This window comes from Petaurus breviceps, unplaced genomic scaffold (assembly GCF_028583685.1).
Source record: "Petaurus breviceps papuanus isolate PSGF00001 unplaced genomic scaffold, PetGlider_PUasm1.0 91133, whole genome shotgun sequence".
In the NCBI taxonomy this organism is placed as follows: domain Eukaryota; kingdom Metazoa; phylum Chordata; class Mammalia; order Diprotodontia; family Petauridae; genus Petaurus; species Petaurus breviceps.
Window position 1 is genome coordinate 61708530 of NW_027187419.1, and position 17051 is coordinate 61725580.

General features: G+C 37.0%; 1 protein-coding gene across 2 annotated transcripts in view; it reads right to left on the bottom strand.

Moving 5' to 3' along the window:
* The window catches only part of LNX2 (ligand of numb-protein X 2), a 98469-nt gene that overhangs the window by 68191 nt on the left and 13227 nt on the right, over positions 1-17051 (bottom strand). The window contains exon 2 of one of the 2 annotated variants that reach the window (XM_069079904.1): positions 4416-4516. The exons of the other annotated variant lie outside the window; for it this stretch is intronic. The gene's annotated coding sequence lies outside the window, so the exon portion shown is untranslated. The remainder of the gene's footprint in view (positions 1-4415; positions 4517-17051) is intronic. 2 annotated transcript variants of the gene reach the window in all.

Below are 17051 nucleotides of genomic sequence, written 5' to 3' on the forward strand. Positions count from 1 at the left end.
AACTCAAATGCAACCAATATTAGATAAGAGTGCCTAGAAAAAAATGTAGTCAAGAAGAAGCAAGTTTCCATGATTACAAGAAGGAAGGAGGGAGAGAGGAAAAAGTTTTAAGATGAAAACAAATTTGTTAATTACAGAACAAATTCTACAGAAGGCATAGGAGAAGGGGTGGACAGATCTGGAATGGGACACTGTAGGGGAGGGAAGCATTGAGGTGGATGGAAGGAAGGGAGGAGATAGGTGGGGAACGGGAATGGGATTTGTCCATCAATAGCCAACTATTCAAGATCACTGTGATAAGCGTATAAGGGGGTTGGAGAATGGTTAATGATGAGGAAGGAGTCCAAGCAAAGTAGCTAGACCATCTTGTGTGTGGAAGGGAATGATGTACAATAAGGTTGAAATGGTAGGTTGGTATCAAGATGAAAAGGGCTTTAAGTGCCAAAGGAATTTATACTCGATCCTAAAAGTGAGAAGTAGCCCCTGGAGCTTAGGAAAGTGACATGATCAGACTGGCACTCAAGGAAAATTCTTGCAGCTGTATGGAGGATGAATCAGAAAAGAGAGAGAATTGAGGAAAAGAGATGAATTAGGAGGTAATTACAGCAGTCCAGGATGGAGGTGAAATGATAAGAGCATGAATTAGGGTGTTGACTCTGTGAATAAAGAAAAATATACAGAAAATGCTATGGAAGTAGGGAAAAAAAAGATCTGGTGGTTGATAGGATAGATGGAGGAGTAAGGACATCACAGAGGCTAAGAACATAGTCTTAGTCACACAGATAGAAAGGGTGAGGAACTGAACCCACGTCTTCTGCCCCCAATCCCAAACCAGCCCTCTTTCTACTACCCCGTAGCCAGTTCAGTCGGGTGGATTTCCACACCAAACAGTTCCTTAATCTTGAGTGCCTCTAGCTGATGTGCTTTAATGTATCCCTTAACAGTTTTATCCTAGTGTTCTTTAAGAAAAGATTTCCTGGAAATGTGGTTAAGAAGGGAAGGGGCTGTGGGACCAGGTATAAAAGGAAGTTAGCTTATAAAAACATAGGTAGGGAAAGGGCAGGGTGTGGTGCTTTGCCACTTTCCTTTCTGCTTGGTTTCAACTCCACAGAGTATCCCCTGTTCTGTATCACCCCCAGCTTCCTTTTCTGTGTGGTCTTCCCCCATCAGATTGTAAGCTCTTAGAGGGTAGAGACTGTCTTCTGCCTTTTTTTTGTATCCTCAGCACTTAGCAAAGAATCTGATACATAGCAAGTGCTTAATAAATGTTTATTGAATTGGCCCAATTTCTGTGTAAATAATGGGGCACTTGTCTTAGGTGGTGTGGGTAATCTGGAGTTGGCTATTTGAAGCAGTTCTGAGGATTCGCTGATTTTCCAAGTAGTACTTTCTATATTCAAAATAATGTCTCCCAACACTGCAACCATATTAGCTCTTCTCTCCAAATTATCCACTTGGCAGTCCTGTTTATATCAGATCAAATATAAAAATTTTCTTCTAGCCACAAAGGATTATAGTCTCTATTTTCAATTATTCAACTGGCTACAGTTTTTAATTGTCAAGTTCGCAGGTGTGTTTAAGCAACAGGTCAATTCAAAGAGAAAACAAAGCTCCAGTGTATTTGCATGATTTTATTGTTGATAGTAGTGAGATTGCTTTGGGCCTGTCAGGGTCACTCATTTACAAATTATGCAAATCATTTTCACAGGAGCCTAAGTTAACACTTTGGACTTTAATAACTCTTTTTCTTTGTTTTTTTTTGGTTTTGCTTCTTGAAGGGGGGAGGGGAGGGCAATTGGGGTTAAGTGACTTGCCCAAGGTCATACCACTAGTTTTTGTGTGTGTCAAGTGTCTGAGGCTGGATCCAAACCTAGGTCTTAATGACTCCAGTGCTGGTGTTCTACTCACTGTGCCACCTAGCCGCCCCAATAACTTTTTCCATTCCTCAGAGAACAGTTAAAATGACTAATTTTATTCTCCAATCTAATGCTGAGAAAACCACGCCCACAACCTCTTAGTTTTATTTAAATTGTATAAAAATATCTGAAAATGGAGAGAGATCCTTTCCTTCAATCAATATTTGAAACAGTAACCTGACCTTTTTTAAGCAGAAAGATATTCTTGGAGCTTTCTCAGGCAGTTGTCTGAATGGCTGCTCTCTCCTGTATCATACCTGCTCACACCACTATTGAAAAGGGAGGGCAAAAAAAAGGGAGGGTAAATCAAATGTATTTACCAAAGCTTTAAAGTCACTGAAATGCCTTTACTCCCCTAACAAGGTGGGAGTGAGGGTAAAGTTTTAAAAAAATGGAATGGGGACATTTAGAAGAAGGAAGGCTGGGCAGATAATGAATTATTTTAGTTTTAATACTTCTAGTATTACACAGACCACAATTTTATTTTTCTCACACTCTCCTCTTTGTGCTGTCTTACTTTTGTTATTTATCTTTTCTGCCTTCTGAACTACTTTTTCCAACTCCCGCTGCCTTCTCTGACTGCAAGACGTTACCATATATAATATAGTTATACCCACTATCTGAGCCAAAAATATCCAACTCTTTTCCTAGAAACAAAAAAAATTAAATCCAAAATCAGCACAAAAGTATAACCATTATCTAGGCAAATACAATATGCTCATTTTGTTCACAAAATATTTTTTAAATAGCTTTTTTACTCATAAATGACAACACAGATAATTCCCTAACTCCTTCAAGTTAAGTTTATTTTATAGACATCTTAATCACACTTATAAGTCTAATATGGAGCAAAATCTCTTTCTCTTTAAGAAACACTTTGGTATTCATTATACTTTTGTGTTTACTATGCAAGAACATCTTAATCCAAAGCCTTACAATAACTTAAGCGGATTTAGGCTGCCCTATAAGACACTGTAGCAGCAAGCACCCCAAGCGTCCTCAGGGTTTGCTGCCAGCACAGGTTCTTGGATCTGCTTTGATAAAGGAAAGCAACTCAAAATGGGTTAACAAGCTTACTTTAATCAGTCAAACATGTATCATTTACCTAGTTAAGAAGAAAGAGGTCAGCACCCCCAACTTCAGAATATATAGACAGAATTATCAAGACAGAAACAGATCAAGTAGACAGATTTTAAACTGTCCAACCATTACATCCATACCCAATCAACATCTGGGTTTCAAAGCCGGGGGGGCTCTGGACAACAGCTTCCCAGAATCCAGAACAAATCACAGAACACTTCTCAGAGTGAGCCCCAAAACAAAGCTACAGATTAGGGTTTATATAGCCTTCTCCGGGCTCAGAGAATGTAACAACCTTATTGACTCACTGGCCAATCAAGAAGTATCTGCTGAAAAACAAGCCTCCCACCCCAGGCTCCAGGTTACTTTAGCCTGGGGGCAGGGAAGATCTTTAAAATTTACATTCCCATTACAGACACCTATATAACCTCTTAAAAGATTACTTTTGTGAGACCTGTTCCTATATCAGCATCATTTAATATACAGCTCCATGTTGGCATTATGCTAGTTTGCCATAAGACAAAAATAATGTAGTATATCAGACACAAAGCAGAATTTTTATCCATAGGTTTCTAGATAAGACACTAGTCAATACAAATTACTTGCATCCATGTGAGCCATATGGCAGAAAGGAAATACGGCTACAAATGGACATTTATAGAGTTTGCAGATTCAGCTTTGTATTTAACTGTCAAAATTTTCCTGACACATCTGGAACTGTACAAGAAAACAAAACTCGACACCATCTCTAATGTCAAATCCACCTCTGCCTCAGCAGGGAGCTATTATTTGGTGATCAAACCTGTACAATAAAATAAATTAAAACAGAACAGTCCAGTAGTTAGTATAGGTTCTATGGCAATTACACCGCTAGTAATTAAGGTTTCAGCATTTCATTACCTTAACTATAGGCAAGACATAAGAAACCGAGATGGCTATGCTTTCAAAGTTAGCCAGTGAAATCAATAATTATGATGATTTCATTTAAAATGCTTAATTTGTTCCAGTTTCAAGATAATGTGTGTAAAACAGTTTCACAACACGAACAGAAGAGGGTTCCGATTACTTTCATCCTGGCTTTATTCCAGCTTAAACCCACAACAGCCTCCAAGAGTAAAGGAGAGCAGCTTATTATTAGCCTTAACATTATCACCGACCTTTAGACAGAATCATTTCTCAAGTGCAAAGCCACCGGCCAACTGTCTTTTGTTATCCACAAACAAGTCTTATTTGACTTTCAGCTCTCATATGTTAAGTAAAAATCAAAACACAACAAAACATGATTCACTATTTTGGAGAATTAAATATGCCACACATAAAACACCACAATATCCTAAACACATACAGTATAATGGGGTGTAATGAAAAAAAAAGTGACCTCAGAATTCTTTCATTCAATTTAAAAAATTTCTCAATTACCTAATAGGTGTCAGGCACTGTCCTTAGATTCAAATTCTAACTCTTCAACTTACTAGTTATATGAAATTGGACAAATCTTCTTTGAGCCTCATTTTCCTCATCTGTAAAATAAGCATAATGATATTGATGATATTTGTACTATTTACCTGACAAGATTACTTTGAAGAAAATACTTTGTAAAACCTAAAATGTCAAATGAAATGAGTTATTATTAAAATGTAAATGACATATTACAGGTAACCTATAAAGCAGCTATATCCCAAAATATTAAAATCATGAGGAGAATCAGTAATAAATTCAAATTAAAAATTATTAAAAGTACCTACTATGTGCAAGGCAGTTAAAAATTGTATTTTCGAACGTTTTACTAGAGTCAGAAACTGTGTCAAAACAGAATACTAACTTTGAATAAAGTTTCATATTACCCTGTAGCTTTTCCTGAATTCAATGTTATATATAACTAACACAAAAATACACTAACTCATGCCTACCCAGAGAAGATAGAAGGTATTTCATCCTCCACACCTCTAGAAGCTAAGAGTGGCGCTCAGCCTCAAAACACTTAAGTAACAGACAAAACTTTTCTGGAATTAAAAAACTGATTCTGAAAGCTGCTTAACAGTCAACTATTAATAAAATATTTTCAGGTGCCTCTGTTCAAAAAGACAATTTTATTACATAAGAGATGTAGTAACAAATAAACTGTCAAGCCATAAGAGTACAGAAACGTTTAACAATGCAACAGCAACTACCTATAAAGATGTGGTGCAGTATTTTTTATAGGACAACAAAGTACTAGTGTAACGGAAGTTACTGCAACTCCATCTGACCTTGCCAGAGCAAAGACCATGAAAATATTGCAGATATTGCTCCTTCAGACTTGGAGCTGAAAGGGACCTTGGTAGTTATATAAATCCAAGCCCTTCTTTTTCACATATGAAGAAACTGGAAGCCAGGGAAGTAAGGTGACATCCCCAAGGCCACAGGCTCAGGGTCTAGGCCCTGATTCCAACACAGGGTGACTTGAGGAAGTCACCTTACTTTCCTGGTGTCTCCTGGGACCCTCCAGCCTCATCTCAGGAACTCTGCCTTAAACCAGTATTAATTTTGAAATGGTGTGACCACTCAGTCTGTCATGGAGGAAGGCTGGTGAGGCAGAAAGAGCCCTAAATCTGAAGTCAAAGCACCTGGATTCAATTCCCAGCTTTGCCATTTAATAGGAAAGTCCTTTAACTTCTCTGAGCCCTCCCTAGTTTCTCCATCTGGAAAATAAAAGGACTATACAAGATGGCCTCCAAGGTACTTTTCATTTCTTAATTATACCTGCTGGAACCTCTTTTATTTTGGCCCAGGCCATTCTCAACCTGGAATGCATTCCCTCCATCTCTCTCACCTATTAAAATCTATCTTCCTTCAAGGCTTGAGTCAATCAGTCAAGTTATCTCCTCTCCATATTTTATTTATCTGACATAACAACATCAAACAAATTAAATGATGCAGGGTAGTGGGGTCTGTGTCCAAAATGTTGCCAACCCCTGTGTGACTGGCTGGAACAGTTCATTTAACAGATTTTGGCTGTATTTTTTCCTCACCAAAAACAAAACCTCTAATGTTTGAAGCAAGAATAATTAATCCAGTGTAATTCCATGCCACAGCATGAAAACTCCAATATATTTTTTTTTCTTGACAGTTGGCAGGAATTTCATTCAATAACATTCAAATAAAAACTGTACAAAATGAGCACAAATCAGATTTATTCTTCCTACCCACATTCTCTTTAAAAATTAAATAAATGTGTACAAAATATATGTGCTTAGTGGAGAATGAAATCACATTACCAACATATGAAAGGGTAAAGTTAAAACAATTTTAAATCAATTCAATTTAATACTATTTTGAACTTAAAAGAAAAAGAGAAAAAAGGGTTAACTGGTGCTAAACCATAAAGAACTGAATAAAAATGAAATTATATACATATATGGCTATGCAGGAGTACAAAAGGAAACGAAACATTTTGCAAGCACAAACTCTAGACAGGAAGAAGAGGTATTTGAAAGAGGGAAAATAAAATCATAATGTAAAACTTCAAAGTCCCAAAAATTATCTAACAAGACAAGCTACCAACAAATTCTCTATTACAGAATTAACATGCATTATTCTTTCCATGGAGGTTATGAGTAGAAACAGAGTTTCAATGCTGCATGTTAACATATAGCAAAAGAAGTAAAAAATATGACCAAATCATTATGGTAAAGAAACTTTGAAATTTTAGTAATGAACAGAAAGCATACCCAGTTAGCACTATTACATAACTCCCTAAAAAGAGCACAGTACTGTATAAGTATTTGCTGTGTAAGTGTCTGTCTATACTTATAACAGTCCCAAAACCTGAGCCTGAAGGATTTTATGAAAATTCTGGACAGTAACAATTACTATCTCACCTCACCTCCAAAAGTTCCAAAGTTTTTTATACTGAACATGAGAACTCAGTAATCCCAACATAAATCACAAATCATCCTTTTTTTCCACCCCAAACTTCCCAATTTTGCTAGAAGCTAGAGCAGTTCAACAATTTAGGAATTAATAAAGAACGAAAGATCCTCAATCCCACCAACTCCACCAATCCTCAACCTGCCTTCTTTCTATTAGCAGAAATCTGGCAGAGAGCATGTCCTTGAAATCAGGAAGACGTTATAAATTTTGCTTCTGACACATATTTGCTATGTCACCATGGGAAAGTCATTTAACTTCTCAGTGTTCTAGTCAACTTTCAAAGAATGTAAACTGCAGAGAAGGTTTAGAACTGCATTGTTGGTTTGTTTTCTATACCAATGAAATCACAGGCCTAAGGGCAGCTAGGTGGTGCAGTGAATTGAGCACAGGCCCTGGAGTCAGGAGGACCTGAGTTCAAATCCAGCCTCAGACACTTAACACTAGCCATGTGACCTTGGGCAAGTCACTTGACCCCAACTGCCCTGCCCTCCTCCCTCCAAAGGGGGGGGGGGGAATCACAGGCCCAATTCCTATCTCTATCCTTATATTCATTTTATGACAACAGGTTAACAATGACCTTGGATTCACATGGTTTTAAGTTCAAATGATCAAGGATTTAAGTCAAGAAGGGACCTCAGTGATGTAGTTTACAAACTAAGGCTCTAAGAAGGTAAACTGCATATTCTAGGTAACAGAGTAAGCACAAGAACTAGGATTTGAACATAGGTCTTCTAACTCTAAATCCAGTAATATTTCCAGTACACGTATGATCCCATTCTGACCACCCACACACACACCCTATGCTTTATTTACACTTCATAGATTTCTTTTGGGGCTCCAAATGCTTATGTTGTGAAATAAAAGCTATTCTATACCACCTTGAGTGCTTGCTTTGTATGGGAGTTGGAGCCCCATTTTAAAACAAGTTATATCCTTGATAAACTAGGAAATTGTCCTGGTGCAATAGTAGATGGAGACAATTAGCCAAAGAAAGATAATAACAGTTCTTGGGGAAGGCCCACAGGAGTGAATGTTTGTTGATAGCCCAGTCTTTGGGTGGCCCTGGGCAATGGGTTTCATATGGGAAGGTATCATCTCTTAGCTCGTCTTTGGGGGCATGACTGTTCTCTGTAATTTTGCAAATTCCCTTCTGATCTTTGTGGGGTGAATGTTCTTTCCTTGTTATCGTCACTGTTTATGTAATTTTCTTGGCTCTGTTTACACAGTTCAGAAAGGCACTCTTCTTAGCATTCACTACAATCATAGCTTGTTAGCTCTTGGTAGTATTGTTACCTATACACACCACAATTTGTTTAACTATTCCCCAATCGATGGGCGTTAAGGAATCCCCTAAAATTGTCTGAGTTGCCACAAAACAGAAACGCTGGACCCAGAGCATGCAGGGGCCCCGAATGTGTCAAAGACAAAGTCAGTCCCTGCCCCCAACATTATTTGTTGTTTGCACCCCAAACTGGATTTCCCTGTGTGTCTTTGGGAAGCAAGACAGGCGCCAGCCAGTCTGTGCCAGGATAGGGAAAATGCTTCTGCAGCTGGGATCCTTTGCAGATAAATGGACCCTCCAACCTTCATAGTCTAGCAGTTCCCAAGGGGAAAAAAAAAAAAGCTTTTGCCATGGCCTTGCTCCTCCCTTTCGGAAGGGGTTCTGGGACCTTTCCCCTCCAGTGTCATGTCCCTTCTTGTTTTCTCCTCCTCCTTCTGGTGTACTGTCATAAATATGCAAACTTCTGTGGGTTGCATATGCATGGTAATTTCTCTCATAATAAACCTGGTTTTCACCTAAGTCCCCAGAAGTTGTGATTGCCTGTTGACAGTTTCCAGTTGTTTGCTACCACAAAAAGTGCTGATATAAATATTATGTAAACGAGGATCTTTTTTATCAATGCCCTCTTTTGTTTGTGTGTCTAGTAATGAAATCTCTCGGTCAACGGATTTGGATCTTGTTTTTTTTAACACAATTTCTAAAATACTGACTCAATTTACCACTCCACCAAAAATGTACTACTGTTTTTTCCCACAACTCCTTGAACACCAACTATCCCTGTCTTTTGCCATTTCCCCTTCATTTGGTAGGTGTGAGGTGAAACATTTTAAAATCGTGGCAACAACGACTGAATACAGTACATACTATACATGTGTTCTGACCAGCATGAGAATACAGAAACTTGCTTCAATTTCTGATGACTACATCACAAATTCAAGTTTGACTTTTACAATTTTTACTTTTCTACTGAAATAATTCACACAAATCAAACACATCATTTTTGTCCTTTCAGTGAAGTTAATGATAAAACCGAATGCTAACAAAGGCCAACAAATGAATCTTGGCAAAAACAATGGCTTTGTGGTAAACTTTCATTTTGACACAGGCTTTAGAACTTACTTATTAGTATTCAGTTATAATTTACCAGGATTAATTTTTTAAAAAAACAATATAAAGATACACAAAATATTTCATGAATGCTTTCAGAAAGATTTGCTAAGGCAAAACACAGATATTTAACATGGTTAACACCAATTAAATTTAAAATACACATTTTTTATTCCAAATATTCTATTTAATTTAGGTATGAAAGTTCTTTAAGTACTTCCATTTAAGTTAATTTGTGATGCAAATGAATATTCCATTTTGAATATCATTTTCTTGAAAATTCCAAAATGACTTTAAGCTTTTAGAAAGACATTCAGAAATAATTTCTCCCTAGATTACTCTTCAAAACACCAAGTCAAATTGTATAGGCCCTAAATCCAAAAACAGAAACCTGAGATATAGCAACAACTACAAAGACCGAGTTCCTATTCAAAAAATATATTGCATAATCATTTAATAATTTAGATTAAAGTCTATTGTACCTGGTGAACATGAGAGTAGGATATATTTCAAGTAATTCTCTGAGCAGAATGATAGTATCTTGTGAAAACAAAGAACTCCAAGGGAAAAAAGCTGTTAGTAATTCAGAATGAAGTAAGCAATTAAAATAGAATCATCCTTCTCTACAAATACTAGAGAAGTATATCCTATCCTTTGATTTGCTGAATGTATCATAATCCCATTAGAATGTTATTATTGTCTCATTAATACCAGGGCACAAAGACCTTTGCTAAGAGGGAACTTAATCCAGGATAAGAAAAATATTTATATTTCTCATCTTTGCTGAGCATTTCTGGAATGGAGGGAAAATTAGTTTTGAAATGAAATAAAAATTTAATTTATTTAAGTTTGGGGGGACATTTAGTTTATAGCTACCAATTATTAAAATAAAGGTCCATGAACAGGTACTATTTCTAATGTATCAAACATGTTAATGTATGGAATAAAAAGCTCAATACTAAATGTTTAATACTATTCAGGATGACTGTATGCTACTTCTAAACCATTGGAAAATATTCTGCCTATGTGTAATAATGCACAGAAAGAGTATGTAATAATTTTATATATTATTATGATACATATAATCTGATTTGACAATGTAATAAATAGTTTATGGAAAGCTTAGCAAAAAATGTCACGGTTATATTTTAGTTTTAAACATGAAAATGCTATAAATATGGTGACTCAAATAAATGTAAAGAGAAAATTAATTATGGTTTAAGCCCAGTAAAGAAAATTTTGATAGGTAAGAATACAGCTTCAGAAGAAAAATGGAAAATGTGATGATACTGGTATTTATATTCAACTGATAGAAAAGACAAATATAACATTCTGCAGAGAAAAAAATTCTGTTACATTCAGAAGCCTAATAGAAAAAGGTGTGAACATGATATTGATAGGTTTATACTCATTTGACAGAAAAGGCAAATGTAACATTCAACAGATAAAAATTTCTGCCTCAATTTTCCCGAGCGTTTATCTTAATGTGCTATCATACAGCATTACTAGCATTAGCAACCTGGTTTACTGTTCTCTTTTTTGGATTGAGTTTAATTCTCATTTGGAATGACTATCTACAGTTTTTTAAAATAAGAAAATTATATTCATATAAAGCTATCAACTCTAAGCCTTTACCACTGATTGGCTCTAAATATAAAGTAGCTACTTATTTTATTGTAGACTTGAGCATTTAATTACTTAGAAGTCAATTTTAACATGAAAATGTTCTGTACCTTAAAATGAGGTTTTCAGCTTATAAAGAACAATATCAAGAAGTTACCAACTTTAGTAGAAAAGAATAAGATTGAGAGGTAAAGTCAACAGTTACATGAATTGTGTTGAAGAGAATTTATTTTTTGGAACATGGCTCCCTGTCTCCACTCTTTCCCTACTTCAATCCACCTTTTATAATGTTACCAAACAAATCTTGTTTATACACAAGCTGCTGTTACTTATCAACGCTAAAGTCTTCAATGATTTCCTACCAAGTAGACTTAAAACACCTTTGTCTTTGAACTTACAAAGCAATTTGTTGGGGCTGTACTGATTGTTTAGTGTGCTACTAATAAACCTTTCCCACCATCTCTTAATTCTAGAGCCTTCCCTTGTTAATTATTTCCCATTTACCCTGCATATATCTTGATCTGTACATATCTGTTTGCATGTTGTCTCCCTAGTTAGACTGTAAGTTACTTAAGGGTAGAGGCAGTTTTTAGCTACTTTTTTGCACCCGTGGCACTTATCATAGTACCTAGCTCTTAACAAATGTTGTTATCTGCATATGTCATATCTAGGAAGTTTCATTATATAAAAACTTGGAAAGCATTCATTTAAACCTTAAGAATTTGCTAAACAAGAACCAGAAGCAATATTAAAAGACAGGCAATAAATAAGTGCTTAAGCACCTACTGTGTGCTAGGTACCATGCTAGGAGATAAAGTTACAAAAGGCAAAAAATTAAAGCCACAGCCCTCAAGGAACATACATTCTATGGAAGGAAGAAGGGAGTTCAGCATTTACAAACAAGTGGAGATAAAATAAATACCAAGTAAATACATTAGGTAATAAGGGAAGGAAGAGGGGAATCAGAGAAACACTAAAAATTAGTAATATTGGTTAAAGCTTCATACAGAAAGTGGCACTTAAGCCTTTAAGTAGGTTAGAGTTTCTAAGAAGGAGACGAAAGAGGGCATGAGCGCATTACAGGAATGAAGACAGCCTGTGCCAAAGCATGGGGTTGAATGCAGTGTGTGAGGGGTAACAAGTAGAAGGTGGAATGTATAAGCCTTAAAAGGTAGGCATGCAGCCAGACTCTGAAGGGCTTTAAATGTCAGAGGAGATTGTATTTGATCCTAGGGACAATAGGAAGTCACTAGAACTTAAAGAGCTAAGGAGAGACAACCATTCTTGTTTATACTTGAGGACCATCATTTTGGCAGCTGTAGAGAGGTTAGACTGGAGTAGGGGAGAGACTGGAAGAAGTAGGACATAGTCCACATAAGAGGTGACATAGGTCTGAAGTAAGGTGGTGACTGTGAGCACAAAAGGGATAGATTTAAGAGATGTTGGGGTGGTAAGGATTCATAAATTAATTGTCCAGTTATTAGTTATGGAGAAGTGCAAAAGAAGGTATAGTTGAGGATGCTCTTGAGGTCATAGGATCAAAGATTTTGAGCCGTAAGACCCCAGAAAAGCCTGGCCCAATCCCTCGTTTTATGGATGAAAGAGGGTGGCAGAGATTTGCCCAAGGTTACAGGTAGAAAAATGACAGAACAAGGATCTCAGCCTCCAAATCCATTACTCGTTCTAATGTTCCATAAACTTTGCTGCCTAAAACGATGTTATTACCCTTAACAGAACTAGGTATGTTTGGAAGAGGGGCAGATTTAGGAGGAAAGATAATGAATTCTGCTTTAAACAAGCCAAATTTGAGATGCCTCTGAGAATCCAGTATGAAATATCCAATAAGAAGCTGGTGATGCTGGAGTAGAGCTCAGCAGAGAAAGCAGGACAAGCAAAAAAAAAGAGGAGAAATCTGGTTCAGGTCACAAAGATAGAATGTTTTTAAAAACTGGCCACATGATTAACAATCAAACAAAAGACAATACAAACTAAATTAAGAGAAGTAGGCTATCCAGAACAAAACAAAGATGTACCACAATCATTATACACTGGCCAGACATCATCTGAAATAGAGTACTGTTTCAATTCTGGATGTCTTTTTGGACAAACATTGACAAAATGGAGTGTTTCTTTAAGAGGGTGAACTAGAACACACAAGGAACGCCTGAGGGAATTGAGGATGTCTAGCTTAAAGGAGGGAAGCCTAAGGGGGAAGAGTGGGTGAAGACGGGATAGTTGTCTTCAAATATCTGATGAGCAGATATAGAGAAAAAAGGTTAGAATCATTTTGCTGCACTGGGGCCAACTCATGGAAGTCACAGGAAAGCAGATTTCAGTTCCATGACAGAAAGAACTGCTCAATAATTACAGCTGTCTGAACATGAAATGGTGGAAACTAGCTCATGACTTTCCGACAATATTCAAAATGAGGTTACGTGGCTACTTCCTAAGGATGCTGTAAAAGGAATTCATCCCTTTCCAGCTCTGGGAGTCTCATTCTGTCTTCCTGCAGCATCTGAATTTTTTTAAAATGGCAAACAGAGGCAATTCTCCAAGAAAGATATCCTTTATTAATATGAGTGTGCAACCTGGTAATTGAGAGATCTTACTGGTTTGCTTCCATTTTATGCCAAAAGACCCAGAACAAGGGCCAAACACACCTTTTATATCTAAGTGTGTCTTCCTTCTTACTGGCCTGACAGTATATCATCTGGACTTTACCTAGATTTTCCTGAGGTAACAGTCTTCAAAACTGACATTTCCTTTTGCTTTCACAAAATACAAATTTAAAGTTTGTGTTTCTCTGTTCAGCTATCAAAATCAATTTGGGTGACTATGTAGCAGAATAATAGCTTAATTCATAAGGTGTCCATCAATTAACAGTCTCATGCAAAACATACATTTGTGCCTGGTTGGGGCACCCATAATTTACAAACCAACTGGATGCAACCTTCAGGCACTGAAGGCTCTATAAAGAGCTACTGACTACTCTAACACCATGTCCTTCTAGGTCTTTAAGCTAGATATTGAGAGGCACCTTCTAGCTTTTTATTTTAATAACACTGCTCTACAATGACATATGCTACTACCATGTAAATCAGTGCCTTGGGAGTTCTGGGCCCACCTGTCCTTCCTTGTCAGTAGCTCTGGGTGATATAAACAGCTTTGGATATAATTGGCTCTATCACTACACAGAAGAAACCTTTTTCAATGCAATCTAAATTTAAGAGTAGATGCTAATAAAGTGGAATTGTAAAAGATGTTAATTTATTTTATGATATATAATAACACTTTGTTCTAATAATGCATAAGTCTAATTGCATTGTATGTGCTTGATATTTATAAAGCAGGCATTAGAAAAGGTAAATAAGTAACTTAAAAAGTCAACAGATACCTAGTAGAAATATAACATATTTCTGTCCCTTAGCAATTCTCTTGTCCTCCAGTAAACTACTTTACTCAAAAAAGGAGAAATTTCAACACTTAATAACTGCTCCCTCCCTATTTAAATTACTGCATACTCCCTAGCTTTAGGCTCCACATATATAGAGCTGGTTATTTAAATTTGTGGATCTGAGATCTAAAAGGGATTTCTCTCAGACAGTGGTTGATTTTTGTATCCTGTTTCCATGGAAACTGAGGTGGGGAGTTAGAGAGGTAAAACAAAGTTGTTTTTTTTTTTTTTTAAGCAATTGGGGTTAAGTAACTTGTTCAAGGTTACACGGCCAGGTGTTTCTGGGTGGGTGCTAAGTGTCTGAGCCCAGATTAGATCCCCAGGTCATCCCAACACTGGGGCCCGTGCTCTTACTACTGTGCTACCTGGCCACCCCTAAAACAAAGTTTTTAAGGGTGTTTATTTTTATTAAAGCTTTACTTCATTTCCCCTAACAAACTCTGTCCACAGAAACAGGAATTACTTACCAATAAACAGAATTAGTGTCCACTAGTTTCTGACATGGACCCCTTTCTTCTATAACAACGGACTCAAAGAATATAGATTTTAAAATAGATACTTAGTAATACAACTTTTTCTTACCTTAGACTGCCAAACTGTTTCCATTGAAACTAACTAGCACTAGGGGAGACTTCATGACCTCTAAAAGTCATGGCAGAGCAATGATAAAGAACTAAACCTCAGAAAAGTAATGGGGGGGAGGGGAAGTCATCTTCATAATCAATTCCAACTTTTATTGAATGTTTACTCTGTAAGAGGTATAGAGATATTTGCCAGATTTAATTGCAATACATTACTAATTCCCCTAAATAGTACAGACAGAAAAACAAACAGACCCTGTTCTCAAGGAACATAAATTCTAATAGGTAGGAGATAAAACACAGTTTCAGCTTCAAGTCAGATAGATCTACTGTTGATTAGATTTATATCATTAAGTATTTAAATAGCAAAAAGAAATAATAATTTACACATTACAATTCAAATAAAGGTCTCAAACTAGCATTAAAAGGTTGACAAAAATCAGTAGATTTAAAATACCTCCTCCCATTTCCTACTTCAATAGGCTAAGAGCCAATGAATTTACAAACCTGAGGATCAGCCTCAGTGCTCACATCCCTTCAGTACCCTCTTATCCCTAGGACAACTCTGAATGGAGGGAGGAAGAAAAGGAGATTAGAGCTACTTCCAAAATCTCCATTAAGGAAGAGGTCAGCCATCTCTTTATTTTCCACACAGGTAACCCACCGCCTCCATCCCCCACTTTTCAGCTCTCTTTTGTGTGTAGTCTTTCCCCATAAACAGTAAGTTCCTGGACTGCAAAGATTTGTTTTTTCCAGATTTATATCCCTAGGGCTTAGCACAATGTCTGGCATAATCACTGCTAGTCACAGAGCACACCCTTCCTGGTATCAAAGTACCTAAAAAACAAAACATAAAAATAAAATAACAACTGAAGGTTTTTGTAACCTGGGCAAAGGTAGCTGGAAAGTTTTTCATGATACTACATATGGGCTATGCTAGTTTGGAACCGTATCCCAGTTTGCTGTCAATGGAGTACTTCCTCTAGAAATAGCCTCTCTCCAAGTATGCCAAGAATGGTATCTTGTCAAATTACTTTCAATGACAATAAATACTCAATTGGCTCTATTTCCCTTAGATTCCAAGCCAATTCCAACCCTTCTGTTTGCATTTATCTACAATTTTCACCAAATAGGCTAGAAGTTCAAAAATAATTATGATTCCTCAATAGTGTCTATCTTGTTCAATCTGACAAGAAGAATATTAAAAGCTGATTTTTATATACAGTCTAATTGCAATATTAACACCCTTTAAAACCTTTTAGGCTCACCGTGAAGTGAAATGCTATGGAGGTGACCCTGTGTTCTTGATAGCCTATGCCAACAGAGTACAAGTGCGATCAGGTTCCTACAATGCTAGTAAGGCTTCAAGAACAGGCCTGGCAATAACAATGCCTTTCTGAGATCCAGCCTAGCTAAGCATTCTCCACTTTGTGATCAATTTTTGTAGAGACAAACAATCTGAAAGACTTAAGAACATTGATCAATGTAATGACCAACCATGTCTCCAGGACCTATGAGGAAATCAGTTAGGCCTCCTCCAGAGAGACAGAGAGGTGATAGACATGGGATATACCAACATAAATTGTGGGCCATGAACTTTGTGTGGATTAGTTTTGCTAACTATGCTAATTTTTACAAAGGTTTCCCTCCTCTTTTTTTTTTCTCATGGAGGGAAAGAGAGAAGGGGAAAGTTTTACAAGTGAGAGGTTTGAAAGAAATACTTTCAACAAAATCTAGCAGGAAGAGATAGAAATTCCATTTAAAATAACTACAAAAAAGTAGATCAGGGAGTAGAAAGTACAGAGAATTCCTCCCAGAGCCTCCATTTAAAAAGGGCTCCCAGGCCAGCCAACTTGTCTTTTCTCTCTAGCTATATTCCCCTGGACTGGACTCACTATGATCATGCCTCCAAGAAATTTCATCCAGGGAGAATTCATTGCTTTGGTACTCACACCTCATCAGCACCCTCCACCTGCCAGACTGGAGGGCTAGAGGGTGGAGCACAGAACTCCACTAAAAGTCTCCATTTAAAGTGGGCTCCTGGGCTAGGCCTCTTCTTTCCCACTAGTTACTATTTCCTGGGACTGGACTCAATT